This window comes from Somniosus microcephalus, chromosome 4, assembly GCF_052327205.1.
Source record: "Somniosus microcephalus isolate GS21.2 chromosome 4, FLI_Smic_1.0, whole genome shotgun sequence".
In the NCBI taxonomy this organism is placed as follows: Eukaryota; Metazoa; Chordata; class Chondrichthyes; order Squaliformes; family Somniosidae; genus Somniosus; species Somniosus microcephalus.
Genome location: NC_140990.1, coordinates 139,687,452 through 139,704,180, shown reverse-complemented (window position 1 = coordinate 139,704,180; position 16,729 = coordinate 139,687,452).

Below are 16,729 nucleotides of genomic sequence, written 5' to 3'. Positions count from 1 at the left end.
ATTCCGTGCCGACCGCCAAATTCAGTTGCGGCCGCCTCGCCCGTGGCGGCCGCAAACAGCGTTTGTAAAACGGTGCCTTGCAGCTCCGAGAGGCCGGCGCATAAAGGTGGAGGGGCGGCGAGCCGCTTTCCCGGCGGCCGCCTGGCCGCACCTCCCTCCCCGGACTCCTGCACCACCCCCCCCGCGGCATTGATGTCTGACTCCCGCGAGCCCGGCACTTCTCCGTGGTGCCGGGCTCATTTGCCGGGGGAATCCAGCGGCGATCTCACGGCTGCAGGCAGCTCCTCCTTAAGAGAAGGAGGAGGCCTGCAGTACCCCAGCCTGCCGCACCGCATCGGGTGCCGCAGCGGCAGCTGGACGCCTGAAACTGACTTTCATCGCCCCAAACGAGGTGGCCAAACCCTGCAATAGCGCCCGCCTCCGTCTTGGGCCGCCGCTACTGAATTTCAGGCGGGCGCTACGGGAATCCGGGCGAGTGCTAAATTTCGGCCGCTAAAGACCTGGCGCGGCGATACCGAATTTTTAGCCCTGAGTGTCTCCGCTTGCACCACTTCCGTTGGCAGTGAGTTCCAGGATCTCACCACTCGCTGCTTAAAAAAGTTTTTCCTCACATCCCAACTGTATCTCTTGCCCAAAACCTTATATCTGTGTCCCCTAGTCCTTGTACCATCAACTAGTGGGAACAGCCTATCCTCGTCTAGCCTATCCAAACCCATCATCATTTTGTACACCTCTATCAAATCAACCCTCAACCTCCTTTGCTCTAATGAAAACAAATCCCGCTTTTCCAACCTGTCCTTGTAGCTAACACCCCCCATCCCTGGAACCATTCTGGTAAATCTCCTCTGCACCCTCTCAAGGGCATTCATATCCTTCCGAAAGTGTGGTGACCAGAACTGGACACAATACTCCAGTTGTGGCCTAAACACTTATAAACTTATAACATTCTAACAGGACTAGACAGACTACATGCACGAAGGATCTTCCCGATGGCCGGGGAGTCCAGAACCAGGGGCCACAGTCTAAGGATAAGGGGTAAGCCATTTAGGACAGAGATGAGGAGGAATTTCTTCACCCAGAGAGTGGTGAATCTGTGGAATTCTCTACCACAGGAGGCAGTAGAGGCCAATTCATTAAATATATTCAAGAATGAGTTAGATATATTTCTTAAGGCGAAAGGGATCAAGGGATATGGAGAGAAGGCAGGGATAGGGTAGTGAATTTGGATGAGCAGCCATGATCTCATTGAATGGCGGAGCAGGCTGGAGGGGCCGATTGGCCTACTCCTGCTCCTATCTTCTATGTAACCAGTGCTTTATAAAGATTCAGCATATCTTCTCTACTTTTGTACTCAATACCTTTATTTATGAAACCCAAGATCCAAGACGCTTTGCTAACCAGTCCCTCAATATGCCCTGCCACCTGCAGGGACCTATGCATATTAACTCACAGGTCCCTCTGTCCCTGCACACTCTTTAAAACTGTGCCATTAATTATATATTGCCTCTCCTTGTTCCATCTGACAAAATGCATCACCTGACACTTCTCTGTATCAAATTCCATCTGCCACTTGTCTGTCCATTCTGCTAGCCTTTCTATGTCCTGATGCAATCGATTGCTATCATCCTCACTGTTTGCCACACCTCCAAGTTTGGTGTCATCGGCAAATTTAGAAATTCTACTCTGTATTCCAGTATCCAGATCATTTATATATATCAAAAAGCAGTGGTCCCAGTTCTGACCCTTGGGGAACACCACTGTCTACCATCCTCCAGTCTGAAAGACAGCCATTTACAACAACTCGCTGTTTTCTGTCCTTAAACCAATTCCTTATGCAAGCTGCCATTGACCTACCTATTCCATGAGCCTCAATTTTGTTAACCAGCCTTCTATTTGGTACTTTGTCAAACGCCTTCTGAAAATCCATGTAGACAACATCCACTGCATTCCCTTCAATGATCCTTCCTGTTACTTCATCAAAACATTCAATTAGAGTAGTCAAACACGATCTTCCTTTTACAAACCCGTGTTGGCTCTCCTTAAATAGCTTCAACCTCTCCAAATACCCATTAATTTTTTCCTTGAAAATTGTTTCTAAAAATTTTCCCACTACTGATGTTAAACTGACTGGCCTGCAGTTACTAGGATTGTCCTTACACCCTTTATTGAACAATGGTGTCACATTTGCTATTTTACAGTCCTCAGGCATCTCCCCCGCATCCAGGGAATAGTGTAAAATTAACGCAAGCACTTCTTTTATCTCCTCCCCCAATTCGCTTAGTATTCTGAGATGCAAGCCATCTGGACCAGGCGCCTTATCCACTCTAAGCATACCCAGCCTTTCTAGTACATCCTGTCTGTCAATTTTCACAATTATAAGGCACAGAAACAGGCCATTCGACCCAACCAGTCCATTTCATTGTTTGTGCTCCACTACAGCCTCCTCCCGCCTTTCCTCATCTAAATCTATCTGCATAACCCTCTGTTCCCCTCTCACTCATATGTTTCTCTGCTTCACTCTCTGAGGAGTTGTGAATGGAGCTGAGTACTGCAACTATTAGCGAACAGGCCCATTCCTGACATTTTGATAGAGGGAATATAGGAGCCGGAGTAGTCTGTTTAGCCCCACGAGCCTGTTCCTCCATTCAATGAGATTCTGGCTGAGCTGTGACCTCACACTATAGACCTCCTTTTACCCCATATCCCTTAATAGCTTTGGTTAACAAAAAAAATCAGTCTCAGTTTAAAATTAACAAATAACCTAGTAACAACTGCCGTTTGTGGAAGGGAGTTCCTAATTCCTACAACCTTTGCGTGTAGAAATGTTTACTAACTTCCCTCTTGAAATGCTTTAATTTTTTAGGTTATAACCTTTTTCTATAACCGAGAACCATAACAAATTAATTTAAAATTTCATTGGCCGGGGTGATAATGCACTCAAGTGGTCCAGGCAGCGGGCGGTCGAGGGGGCCCGACTGCCTGCCTCCCTCTTCCATGGCCATGTTCACACCCCGGTGGCCCTGGAGATGGAGGACGCGTTGTCCGCCGGCACGCTTGAGGCCTTCCGCGACAGGTGGGCGCCGCGTGGACTGCAGTGCATCATCACCCTGGCCAATGACATTTTAATTTAATTTGTTTATGTTCTTTTAAAGTTTTATTAGTTACAGTCTATTTGTTTTAGTGTACCCATCAGAAGAGTGCACGCACCTCAGACACATCTCACAGCTCCTCAACCATGTGAGGCATCTCACCCACACACACAAACACGCCTGCCAATACACTCCTTCACAATAGCCCCTCTTTTTCTGTTCCAGGAAAAATAAGCAAATGGCTATCAGCAGCAGGAGCCGACCGGGAGCGGGGAAACACGACTCCATGAGATCACTCCCCTTGAGGAAGCAATGCTGGCCGTGATCGGGAGACGTGTGGCAGGCAGTGGGGCCTGAGGTAGAGCAGAGGGCATCTCGCAGAGAGGTATGTGGCCATTGTGGCTTCCTTGCAGATGCTGGCCTATTCCTTGTCTCTAATCGCCCAAAAGATATACTTGCTATCGCTGCACCCTAATCCTTTCCCGCTTTACATTGTAGATTCCCAGGAGCAAGACACACCTCGCCCGTGGAGCAGGTTCAGCAACAGCAACAGTCACCTCACTCCCTGGAGGAAGAGGAGAGCAAGAACGAATGCACTGTGTCACTGGCTAACACTGTAGCAGGCACCAGCTCAGAGGCCGCCACCATGAGCTGGCTTAGAAGAGGGGTACTCATCGAGCGATGCACCAGGCAATAGCGGGCAGCAGCCACGCTGGGTGGAAGGAACACAGATGCTACCTTTCCAGGGGGGGGGCGAGATCTTGTGCTAGCTCTGCTGGAGAGGAGTCGGATGAGGACCTCACAGAGCCAAGCTTCAGAAGATGGCTGATGGATGCGACAAACCAAATGCTTGCTGTAATGGAGAGCCTGCCTGACAGCCTACTGGTCGTGGCGAGAGGGATGGTGGTGTCCGCCTCCACCTTGGTCCGGGGCTGGACCCAGAGCCTGGAACCCATCCTCTCCAGCATGGAGCGGCTGGTGACTTCCAGCCAGTGACCTGCAGAGCCCAACATCATGCAGCGTCTGATGACAGAGGTTGCAGCTTCCACTGCAGTCATTGCAGCTCCCATGGAGCAGCAAACTGCTGCAATGGAAGCTCAGGCAGCTGCCCTGGTGGCTCTAGGCTCCTCGGTTGAAAGGGGTTTGCAGGTTGACTCCGATGCAGACCTGTCCTCTACCAGATCATTGGGTGGGCTGAACAGAGGCCCCCAGGTAGTGGCGTGGGAATCGTGGAGCAGGAATCTACAGGCCTCTATCTGGATACCAGCATTCCTACTCCCTCCACCGCCACTCCACCATTGCTCTTGCCATTGCCTGTCAGCCAGGTGGCCCAGACTGCTGAAGCACATGCTGGGATGATGCAATCTAAGGCGGGGCCATCACGGCCTCCAGCCCCTCGAGGGCGTCCCAGGAGGACATCTGAACTTCCCTCTCCAGATTCTGAGCAGCCTCCACCCCGCCTGCTGCTGCCAATGGGGTTGTACTTCGTAGAAGTACCAGATTACCCAACAGCACTTATAGATAGCCACTGAGGGTAAACCCCAGGGTGAACAGTTTAATGTTTTTAAGTGATGTTGTTTCTGTCATATTTACATATTTTGTTTCTGATGTGTATATAACATTGATTATGGTAATTTGGTAGTCGTGGAATCGGTGGTCTCTTATTGTAACCTTCAGGGGGAAGGGGTGACCGGATTGAGTGCAGATGATGGACTCTCTGGTGGAAGGTACCTCGTGTGGCCACAGTGCTCTGGGGTCTGTGGAGCTCGTCCCTCTAAAGCTCTGTTCAATTAGATTGCGACGAGCAACCCTCCCAGGAGCGGCTCATCTAGCTGGAAGCCTCTGGTGCTCCCCCGTTCCTTCTCCACCTCCTGTGATTGACCCTCTAACACATATGCTGATGGTAACAGCTGGTCTCATGATCGACAGATTTTCAAACAGGCGCCCATTTAGTACAGCACCCATTTAGCGCCTGTTTTCACCCTTTGTCCAAAATAACCCAGGTGTGGTCTAACCATGGATTTGTACAGCTGTAGCACAACTTCTACCCCCTTGTAGTCTAGTCCTCTAGATGTAAAGTGCAGCATTCCATTTGCCTCGTTAATTATTTTCTGTTTCTCTCCATGACAGTTTAACGATCTATGTACATGGACCCCCTAAGTCTCTTTGGACCTCCACTGCTTCTAGCTTTTCACTATTTACAATGTATTCTGATCTATCCTTTTTAGGTCCTAGTGGATGACCTCACACATTTGAAATCCATTTGCCTCAGTTTTGCCATTCACTTAATCTATTAAGATCTCTTTGTAATTTTATGCTTCCATCTACACTGCTTCCATACCACCTATCTTTGTGTCATCGGAAAACTTGGATATGTAGCTCTCTATCCCATCATCTAAGTTATTAATAAATGTGGCAAATAGTTCAGGCCCCAACGCAGATCCCTGCGGGACACCACTGGTCATATCCTGCCAATTAGAGTACCTGCCCTTTATCCCCACTCTGTCTCCTAGCGCTCAGCTAATATCCTAAGCAGGTCAATAATTTGCCTTCGAATCCATGAGCTCCACCTTTAGCTAACGGTTTCTTCGGAGGGGCTTTGTCAAAAGCCTTCTGGAAGTCCCTATAAATAACATCCATAGACATTCCCCTGGCCAGTACTTTAGTCACCTCTTCAAAAATTGAAAAAGATTCGTCAGGCTTGACCTATCCTTTTACAAATCCAGGCTGGCTCTCTCTGGTTAGCTGAGAATTTAAGAATTTCAGTCAATCTATCCTTAATGATAGACTCTAGTAGTTTCCCGACAACAGGTGTTAAGCTAACTGCTCTATCATTCCCTGGTTTCGCTCTCACCTTTCTTAACTAGCAGAGTGACATGTTCAATTTTCCAATCTAAAGGAACGTGCCCGAATCAAGAGAACTTTGTAAGATTATAGTTAGTGCATCTGCAATGTGCTCACCTACTTCCTTTAAAACACTGGGATGGAAACCATCTGGCCCTGGGGATTTGTTAATCTTTCATGCCTTTATTTTCTGCATTAATGTAATTTTGGTGAGTCCTTTCCCTGTTTCAATATTAGTTTCCTTGGGATCTCCGACATGCTATCCTCTTCCTCTACAGTAAATACTGATGTAAAATAATTATTCACTATGTCCGCCATTTCCTTATTTTCATTTGCAATATCACGTTGTAGCCCACATTGCTCCTGACCACGCTTTTGTTCCTAACTTAATTGTAAAGAAACATTGTGCTGATTTTGATATTCCTTGCAAGTTTCTTTTCATATTCCCAAACTCTTACTATCTATTTCGTCACCTTTTGTTCTTACCTCTCCCAGTCGTCAGGATCCGTGCTACTTTTTTCATGCTTATTGCTCAGTTTTATGTAATCCCTTGCCTATTTTGTCGTCCATGGCGGTTTACTTTTTTTTGGCAAGCAGAGGTCTTGCCCTTTGGGGTATAAATTGGTTCTGCATCACGATGAATTACTTTTTGTACTCTCACAAACTATTGTCGTTTGACCCATGAAAAGATTTGCCCAGAACATTGGACAGTCTCTGTCTCATCCCTGTCTGATCTCAGTCTAGAATCTTAGAAATTCATTGTAGCTGGCTGGGCCTAGGATACTGCCTGAGGAACACCTGCAGTAATGTTTTGGGGCTGAAATGACTGGCTTTCAGCAACCATCTTCCTTTCTGCGAGGTTTGACTTCAGCCACTGGTGACTTTACCCCTGATCTCCATTTATTTCAGTTATACTCGGGCGAAGTAAGTTGAAAAAGGATCTGGCATAGGTGGATTGGAAACAACCATTAGCAGGTGAACAGTAAATGCGCAATGGGAGGCCTTCAAAGAGGAGATGGTTTGGATACAGAATAGACACATTCCCATGAGGGGGAAAGGCAGGGCATCCCAAGCTAGAGCTCGCTGGCTGCCTGAAGAAATAGAGTAAAATGAAGCCGAAAAAGCAGACTAATGTCAGGTTCCTCATACAGTAAAGCATCGAGCTGAATACAGAGATGGCAGAGAATAAATGAACAAGGAAATATGACAGGCAAAGGGACTGTATGGGGAAAGCTTAGTGGGTAACAATGTATTTTATTAATATATAAAGAGGAAAAGGAAAGTCATGGCAAGTGTGGGGTCGATTAAGGGCCAGAAAGGAAACCATCTTGTGGAGGCAGAGGGTATGGCTGAGCTACTGAGTGAATGCTTTGTATCTGTCTTCACTAAAGTGGAGGATGCTGCCAATGTCACAATAATGGAGGAGGTAGTAGAGAAATTGGATGGGATAAAAATAGATGAAGAGGAGCTACTAAAACAGTTGGCTGTAAACAAAGTAGAAAAGTCAGATGGTCCGGGTGAGGACATAAGAGCAGGAGTAGACCATTTGGCCCCTCGAGCCTGCTCCACTATTTAATGAGATCATGGCTGATCTGATCTTGGGCTCAGCACCTTTTCCCTGCCTTCTCCCCATAAACCTTCACTCCCTTATTGTTAAAAAATCTGTCTATCTCCACCTTAAATATATTCAATGACCCAGCCTCCAGAGCTCTCTGGGGCAGAGAATAACACAGATTTACGACCCTCTGAGAAGAAATTCCTCCTCATCGCAGTTTTAAATGGGCGACCCCTTATTCTGAAACTATGCCCCCTTGTTCTAGATTCCGACATGAGGGGAAACATCTTGTCTGCATCTACCTTGTCGAACCCCCTCAGTACCTTATATGTTTAAGCTCTGTTCTAGGCTGCTGATGGGAGTAAGGGTGGGAATCGCAGAGGATCTGGCCATAATATTTCAATCCTCCTATGACACTGGAGTGGTGCCAGACTGGACTATTGCAATTGTTACTGCAACTACTGAGCGGAAGGTGAGGACAGCACTTGGTAGCTGAGAAGCGAATCCCGTGAATGTTGATATAAGGAGATTCTAGTTGTGTTTCTGTTGTGCTTCTGCTTGCCCATCCCTAGCTATCTTGAGAAGGTGATGGCAGGCCGTCTTCTTGACCCGCTGCTCTCTGTGTGATGATATCTCCTGCAGTGCTGTTCTTTGTAGCGTTTTGAGAGAACTGAGGCTCGTGCTGGGTCACTTCATACTTAAAAATCAGCCAGGTTGTTGTGGGGTTAGAATCACATTATAGGGCCAGACCGGGCAATCACAGCGGGTTTCCTTCCTAAAGGAATCAGTTGGGTTTTAACAACAATCCAAAAGATTCATGGTTAATTTTACTGGTGTTAGTGTAGGAAAGACTGATATTAAGAGGTCCCTCCCTAGTAGCTGAGAACCATATAAATATACATATACATTCAAGTGTAGCCATTGACCAACTAATCTTACCCAGAATTACTCCTGGGTATGAGCCATAATAACTTTCAACTAAAATGCTGAGGCTTGTTCAAAATGTAACCTCGAATACAGTCAGAAACAGTATTGACTAGTTCTGATAACAGACAGTTATGCAGCTTACACAGCTTACGAGGCCTTGTACTGCTCGTACCAGGGGAGCTAGAATGAGAGTGTTAAGGTAAATTCAATGGGGTGAAGAACTATAAACAAGATCAGGATGAACAGGGCAAAGTTGTCAGAATAATAATGGAAAGAAGTGCCAAGATGCTGAGTGACAATGGTATTTTTACCATTAGAACCAATTAAAAAAGGTGATTTGTTTAAAGACCATATATGAACACTGGCCAAATGAACTTTTGATAAGAAAAGGGTTAAAACCTCGATACTCAAAGAACAACTTTACACAGACGTGCTGCAAGAACAAAGGGACAGACTGAAGATGACGTCACCTGTGTCCGAGAGGTTCCAGAGACCAAGGGCAGCGAGCTACTCCTTAAACTATCGCCTGTTGTTGAGTATATTACACTGTAAGCTTAATAAATCTTGATCTATTGCCCAAACACTACTGTTTGCTACCTATGTTGTTGTCTCGTTTAAGAACTCTGCTAGGTCATTAAGATCTTTCACCAGCTTACTAAAAATAAACTGAATTGAAATACTCAAAGTGCCGCAGTGGGATTTAAACTCAACTTGTTAAACTGAAGCTATACTTGTCCAGTAACATATCCACTGCAATCCATTAACCCAGCAATATATTGTTGTTAAAGGTCAATTTATTTAACTGTTATACTTATTCTCTTGATGTCATTGACTGCATCATTGGAAGTATGGTTAAATGAAATGTTAAAGGAGAAAACAGAAGAACATCTAGAAACTAAAAATATAATAAAGAATTGTCAGCATGGATTTCAAAAAGGAAAGTCTTGCTTTTTTGAATACATAAGAGAGAGCGTAGAGATGGATAATGCAGCAGATGTAATTTATCTAGATTTTCAAAAGTCCTTCGATATGGTACCCCATAATAGACTTTTGAATAAGGTGAGGGAATGCAGAACCAGGGAATAAGTAGCAGAATGGATAACTAGGTGGCTTCAAGACAGAGAGTAGAGAGTAGTGGTAAAGGGTAGCTATTCAGAGTGGCAGAAGGTGGGATGTGAGGTCCCACAAGAATCAGTGCTGGGACCACTGCTGCTCACAATTCATTATTAATGATTTAGACTTTGGAATCAACAATACGGAGGTCACATATTACTTGGAAAATACGAATCAAAGTGGGGGAGAGGAACAAAGAGATCTAGGAATATAAATACACAAATCACTGAAAGTAGCAACACACGATAAAAGGGCCATAAAAAGCAAACCAAGTACTAGGGTTTATTTCTAGAGGGATAGAATGAAAAGTAGTGAAGTTATGCTAAACTTATATCGAAACTTGGTTAGACCACACTTGGAGTACTTCGTACAATTCTGGTCGGCATATTATAAAACGGATATCGAGGCACTGGAGAGGCGGCATAAAAGATTTACAAGGATGATACCAGAAATGCGAGGGGATACCTATCAGGAAAGGATGGACAGGCTGGATCTCTTTTCTCTTGAGAAGAGCAGGCTGAGGGCTGAGAGCTCTTTAAAATTATGAAAGGTTTTGATAGAATAGATACAGAGAGAGTGTTTCCACTTGTGGGAAGGAGCATAACTAGAGGCCATCAATAAAGGAAAGTCAGCAAGAAATCAGAAAAAAACTTATATTCCCAAAGAGTGGTGAGAATGTGGAACTCGCTACCACAGAGAGTGGTTGCAGCGAATAGTGTGGATGCATTTAAGGGGAGGCTAGACAAGCATATGAGGGAGAAGGGAATAGAGGAGTATACTGATAGAGTTACATGGGGAAAGACGGGAGGAGACTCGAGTGGAGCATAAGCAGCAGCATGGACTGGTTGGAGCGAATGACCTGTTACTGTGCCGGATATCCTGTGTTATCCTATGTATGTAAGCTGGGTGCACACGGGAACCGGAGGCTGCATGTCCCTCCAGAGAGGCTGATTGACTAGCAGGGCGATGCCAGTTTGGCTTTTCCGTTTTTCAATGGACCTTATTTTCTGATCCCTACGGGTGCGTACGAGCTGTGTACACACCCACAGGGACTTCGCAATTTCCGGTTTTAGGCATGCGAAGCACATGCGCTGAAAACCAGCTGTTCCAATTCGTCAAGAATCCTCTTGACAGATCCGACGTCTGCCCTGGAGAAGGGCCTCTGCGATGGAGAATTCCGCTTTCTGCACAACCTCCGCCCACTGAAAACACTTACAAATCTTACGCCTGGGAAAAGCAGGTAAATGGCCTGCTTTTACCAGCATAAGAGTTTAAAAAAGTTCAAAAAAAAAATTCACTCATTTATAATTTAAAAGTACTTTTAAAAAATGTAAGTTTAATTTTCGCCCGTAAAAATGCTTAATTTTTATTCAAAAAATTAAATTTTTGTTTAAAATACTTCATTTAATATCATTTTAAATAATTTTAAAAATGTGATGAAAAAAAGGTTATTTAATGTTCTGGTGTGTTTTTTCAGTGATCTCCATTCATACTTTTGACAGCTCTAAGGTGACAAAAGTATGAAGGGGGATTCCCTTCTACCATTGGCTCCCCTTGGCCCACGTGATCTCAGCGACGCCTGGGAACCGCATGCGCCCCTGGGATACCTGGCCCTGCGCATTTCGTAGAGCAGAGACCCAGGAGCGGAAATGGCCGGACCTTTGGTGCCTTCAGGTAAGGGCGTAGATTTTTTCCAGATCGGAGGCATCCGCACGGAAAATACAGGCTGTTCTTTTTCCTAGCATCTGCTGTACTTTTTGTGAGTTATTCGGACGTTTTGTTGGGACACAGCTCCGTGTCTGCCTGAACTGCTAGGTCATTGGATAATTAGATTAAGGTTTGAGTTAATCGCCGCTGCGACTCAAGGAGACAAAGAATGGCATTTATGCTCAGTTCACCAAGGAAAGAAATTGCATTCTTACAGCGCCTTATACATCTGCATGCCTTGCCAAAGTGCTTCAAAACCATCAAATTAGGTCTGAATCAAAGCACTGATGCTACAGACATGGACTATAGGACCAGAGAGGTTCACAGCACAAAAGGAGAGGGCTTGTGTTTTAGGTGTCTGCACAGTGCTAGATCAATCTAAAACGAATCCCACTGTCTCAAGCAAGCCCTGTATCAATCCAATACTAATCCCACTGCCCCACTGTCTCGAGCAAGCCCTGTATCAATCCAAAACTAAACACACTGCCCCACCAGATTCTTTTATCAATCCAAAACTAACGACACTGTCCCAATGTTCCCCAATAACCTTGTATCAATACAAAACTAAACCCACTGCCCCAATGTTCCCCAATAGCCCTGTATCAATCAGAAACTAAACCCACTGTCTCAAACTAGCCCTGTATCAATCCAAAACGAATCCCACTGCCTCAACCTAGGCCTTTATCAATCACACACTAAAACTACTGCGCCACTCTCTCAACCAAGCACTGTATTAATCGAAAATTAAACCCACTGCCCCACTGTCTCAACCTAGCCCTGTATCAATCCAACACGAAACCCACTATCTCAACCAAGCGCTGTATCAATCCAAAACTAATCCCACTGCCCCACTATCTGATGCATTCCCTATATCAATCCAAAACTAAATCCACTGTCGTAACCTAGCCCTGTATCAATTAAAAAAAAACACTGCCCCACTGTCTCAACCTAGCTCTGTATCAATCCAAAACTAAACCCACTGCCCCACTGTCTCAACCTAGCCCTGTATCAATCCAACACTAAACCCACTATCTCAACCAAGCGCTGTATCAATCCAAAACTAATCCCACTGCCCCACTATCTGATGCATTCCCTATATCAATCCAAAACTAAATCCACTGTCGTAACCTAGCCCTGTATCAATTAAAAAAAAACACTGCCCCACTGTCTCAACCTAGCCCTGTATCAATCCAAAAAAAAAACACTGCCCCACTGTCTCAACCTAGCACTGTATCAATCCAAAACTAAACCCACTGCCCCACTGTCTCAACCTAGCACTGTATCAATCCAAAACTGCTCACACTGCCCCAGTCTCATCCAAGCCCTCTATTAATAGAAAACTAAACCCACCGCCCCACAGTTCCAACCAAGCCCTGTATCAATCCAAAACTAAACCCACTGACCAATTGTCTCAACCTAGCCCTGTGTCAATCCAAAATGAATCCTACATCCCCACTGTCTGAAGCATTCCCTCTATCAATCCAAAACTAAATCCATTGTCTCAACCTAGCCCTGTATCAATCCAAAAATAATCCCACTGCCCCACTGTCTCAATCTAGCCCTGTATCAATCCAAAACTAAACCCACTAGCCCACTGTCTCAACCAAACACTGTATCAATCCAAAACAAATCCCACCGTCCCACTGTCTGAACCAAGCGCTATATCAATCCAAAATAAATCCTACATCCCCAATGTCTGAAGCATTCCCTCTCACAATCCAAAGCTAAACCCACTGTCTCAACCAAGGCCTGTATCAATCTGAAACTAAACCCACTGTCCCACCCAAGCCCTTTATAAATCCAAAACTAAACCCGCTGCCCCACTGTCTCAACCAGGCCCTCTATCAATCCAAAACTAAACCCACTGCCCCACTGTCTCAACCTAGCACTGCATCAATCCAAAAATGCTCATACTACCCCACTGTCTCAACCAAGCCCTCTATTAATAGAAAATTAAACCCACTGCCCCACATTTCCAACCAAGTCCTGTATCAATCCAAAACTAAACCCACTGCCCCAATGTTCCCCAATAGCCCTGTAACAATCCAAAACTAAACCCACTGTCTCAACCTTGTCCTGTATCAATCCAAAACTAAACCCACTGTCTCACCCTAGCCTTTTATCAATCCAAAACTAAAATCATTGCGCCACTGTCTCAACCAAGCACTGTATTAATCCAAAACTAATCCCACAGCTGCACTGTCTCAACCTAGCCCTGCAAAAATCCAACACTAAACCCACTGTCTCAACCTAGCCCTGTATCAATCCAAAACTAATCCCACATCCCCACTCTCTCAACCAAGCCCTGTATCAATCCAAATAAAATCACACTGCACCACTGTCTCAGCCTAGCCCTGTATCAATCGAAACCTAAAACCACTGACCCACTGTCTCAGCCTAGCCCTGTATCAATCCAAAACTAATCCTACATCCCCACTGTCTGAAGCATTCCCTCTATCAATCCAAAACTAAATCCACTTTCTCAACCTAGCCCTGTATCAATCCCAAACTAAGCCCACTGTCCACTGTCTCAACATAGCCATCCATCAATTCAAAACTATACCCACTGCCCCACTGTCTCAACCAAGCACTGTACCAATCCCAAAAAAAAACACTGCCCCACTGTCTCAACGTAGCCCTGTTTCAATCAAAAACTAAGCCCATTGCCCCACTCTCTCAACCTAGCCCGGTATCAATCCAAAAAAAACCCACTGCCCCAGTGTCTGAAACTAGCCCTGTATCAATTCAAAATTAAGACCACTGTCTCAACCTAGCCCTGTATCCAAAACTAAACCCACTGCCCCACTGTCTCAACCGAGCTCTGTATCAATCCAAAACTGCTCACACTGCCCTACATGTCTCAACCAAGCCCTCTATTTATAGAAAACTAAACGCACTGCCCCACAGTTCCAACCAAGCCCTCTATCCATCGAAAATTAATCCACCCACCCCACGGTCTGAACCAAGCCTTCTGTCGATCCAAAACTAAACGCACTGACCCACTGTCTCAAACAAGCCCACTAACAATCCAAAACGAAACCCACTGCCCCACTCTCTCAACCTAGCTCTGTATCAATTAAATACTGGACCCATTGCCCCATTGTCTCAACCTAGCCCTGTATCAATCCAAAACTAAACCCGCTTCTCCATTGTCTCAACCTAGCGGAGTATCAATCCAAAACTGGTCACACTACCCCACTGTCTCAACCAAGCACTCTATTAATGGAAACTTAAACCCACTGCCCCACAGTTCCAACCAAGCCCTGTATCAATCCAAAACTAAACCCACTGCTACAATGTTCCCCAATAGACCTGTATCAATACAAAACTAAACCCACTGCCACAATGTTCCCCAATAGCCCTGTAACAATCCAAAACTAAACCCACTCTCTCAACCTAGTCCTGTATCAATCCAAAACTAAACCCACTGTCTCACCCTAGCACTTTATCAATCCAAAACTAAAGCCATTGCGACACTTTCTCAACCAAGCACTGTATTAATCCAAAACTAATCCCACAGCCCCGCTGTCTCAACCTAGCACTGCATAAATCCAAATAAAATCACACTGCACCCCTGACTCAGCCTAGCCCTGTATCAATCGAAACCTAAAACCACTGAACCACTGTCTCAACCTAGCACTGTATCAATCGAAAACTAATCCTACATCCCCACTCTCTGAAGCATTCCATCTATCAATTCTAATCTAAATCCACTGTCTCAACCTAGCCCTGTATCAATCCCAAAATAAGCCCACTGTCCACTGTCTCAACATAGCCCTCTATCAATTCAAAACTATACCCACTGTCTCAACCTAGCACTGTATCAATCCAAAGAAAAACCCACTGCCCAACTGTCTCAACCTAGCCCTGTTTCAATCCAAAATTAAGCAGATTGCCCCACTGTCTCAACCTAGCCTGGTATCAATACAAAAAACCCCCCACTGCCCCAGTGTCTGAACCTAGCCCTGTATCAATCCAAAACTAAGGCCACTGTCTCAACCTAGCCCTGTAACAAAAAAAAAACCCACTGCCCCAGTGTCTCAAACTAGCCCTGTATCAATCCAAAACTAAACCCACTGCCCCAATGTCTCAACCTAGCACTATCAATCCAAAACTGCTCACACTGCCCTACTGTCTCAACCAAGCCCTCTATTAATAGAAAACTAAACCCACTGCCCCTCAGTTCCAACCAAGCCCTCTATCAATCGAAAATTAATCCACCCACCCCACAGTCTGAAACAAGCCTTCTATCAATCCAAAACTAAACGCACTGACGCACTGTCTCCCCGTAGCCCTGTAACAATCCAAAACTAAACCCATTGCCCCACTGTCTCAACCTAGCACTGTATCAATCCATAACTAAGCCGAGTACCCACTCTCTCAACCTAGCCCTGAATGAACACGAAACTAAACCCACTGCCCATACTGGCTCAAACTAGCCATCTATCAATCCAAAACTAAAACCACTGCCCACTGTCTCAAGCAAGCTGTCTATCAATGTAAAGCTAATCCCACTGCCCCACTGTCAAAACATAGCCCTGTATCACTCCAAAAATAATCCCACTGCCCCACTGTCTCAATCTAGCCCTGTATCAATCCAAAACTAAACCCACTAGCCCACTGTCTCAAACAAGCACTGTATCAATCGAAAACTAATCCCACCGCCCCACTGTCTGAACCAAGCCCTGTATCAATCCAAAACAAAACCCACTGCCTGAAACAAGCACTGTATCAATCCAAAACAAATCCTACATCCCCACTGTCTGAACCAATCCCTCTATCAATCCAAAGCTAAACTCACTGACCCACTGTCTCAACAAAGGACCGTATCAATCTGAAACTAATCCCACTGTCCCTCGCAAGCCTTTTATAAATACAAAACTAAACCCACTGTCCCACTCTCTCAACCAGGCCCTCTATCAATCCAAAGCTAATCCCAATGCCCCATTGTCTCAAACTAGCATTGTATCAATTCAAAACTAATCCCACTGCCCCACTGTCTCAACCTAGCACTGTATCAATCCAAAACTAAACCCACTGCCCCACCGTCTCAACCAAGCCCTCTATCAATCCAAAGCTAATCCCAATGCCGAATTGTCTCAACCTAGCAGGGTATCAATCCAAAACTTACCCCACTGTCACAACATAGCCCTCTATCAATCCAAAACTCAACCCACTGCCACAATGTCTCAACCTAGCCCTGTATCAATCCAAAACTAAGACCACTGCCCCATTGTCTCAACCTAGCCCTGTCTCAATCCAAAACTAAAGCCACTGCCCCATTGTCTCAACCGAGCACTGTATCAATCCAAAACTAAGCCCACTGCCCCATTGTCTCAGCCTAGCACTGTATCAATCCAAAACTAAACTCACTGCCCCACTGTCTCAACCCAGCACTGTATCAACCCTACACTAATCCCACTGCCTCAACCAAGCCCTCTATTAATACAAAACTAAACCCACAGTCTCAAACTAGCCCTGCATTAATGCAAAA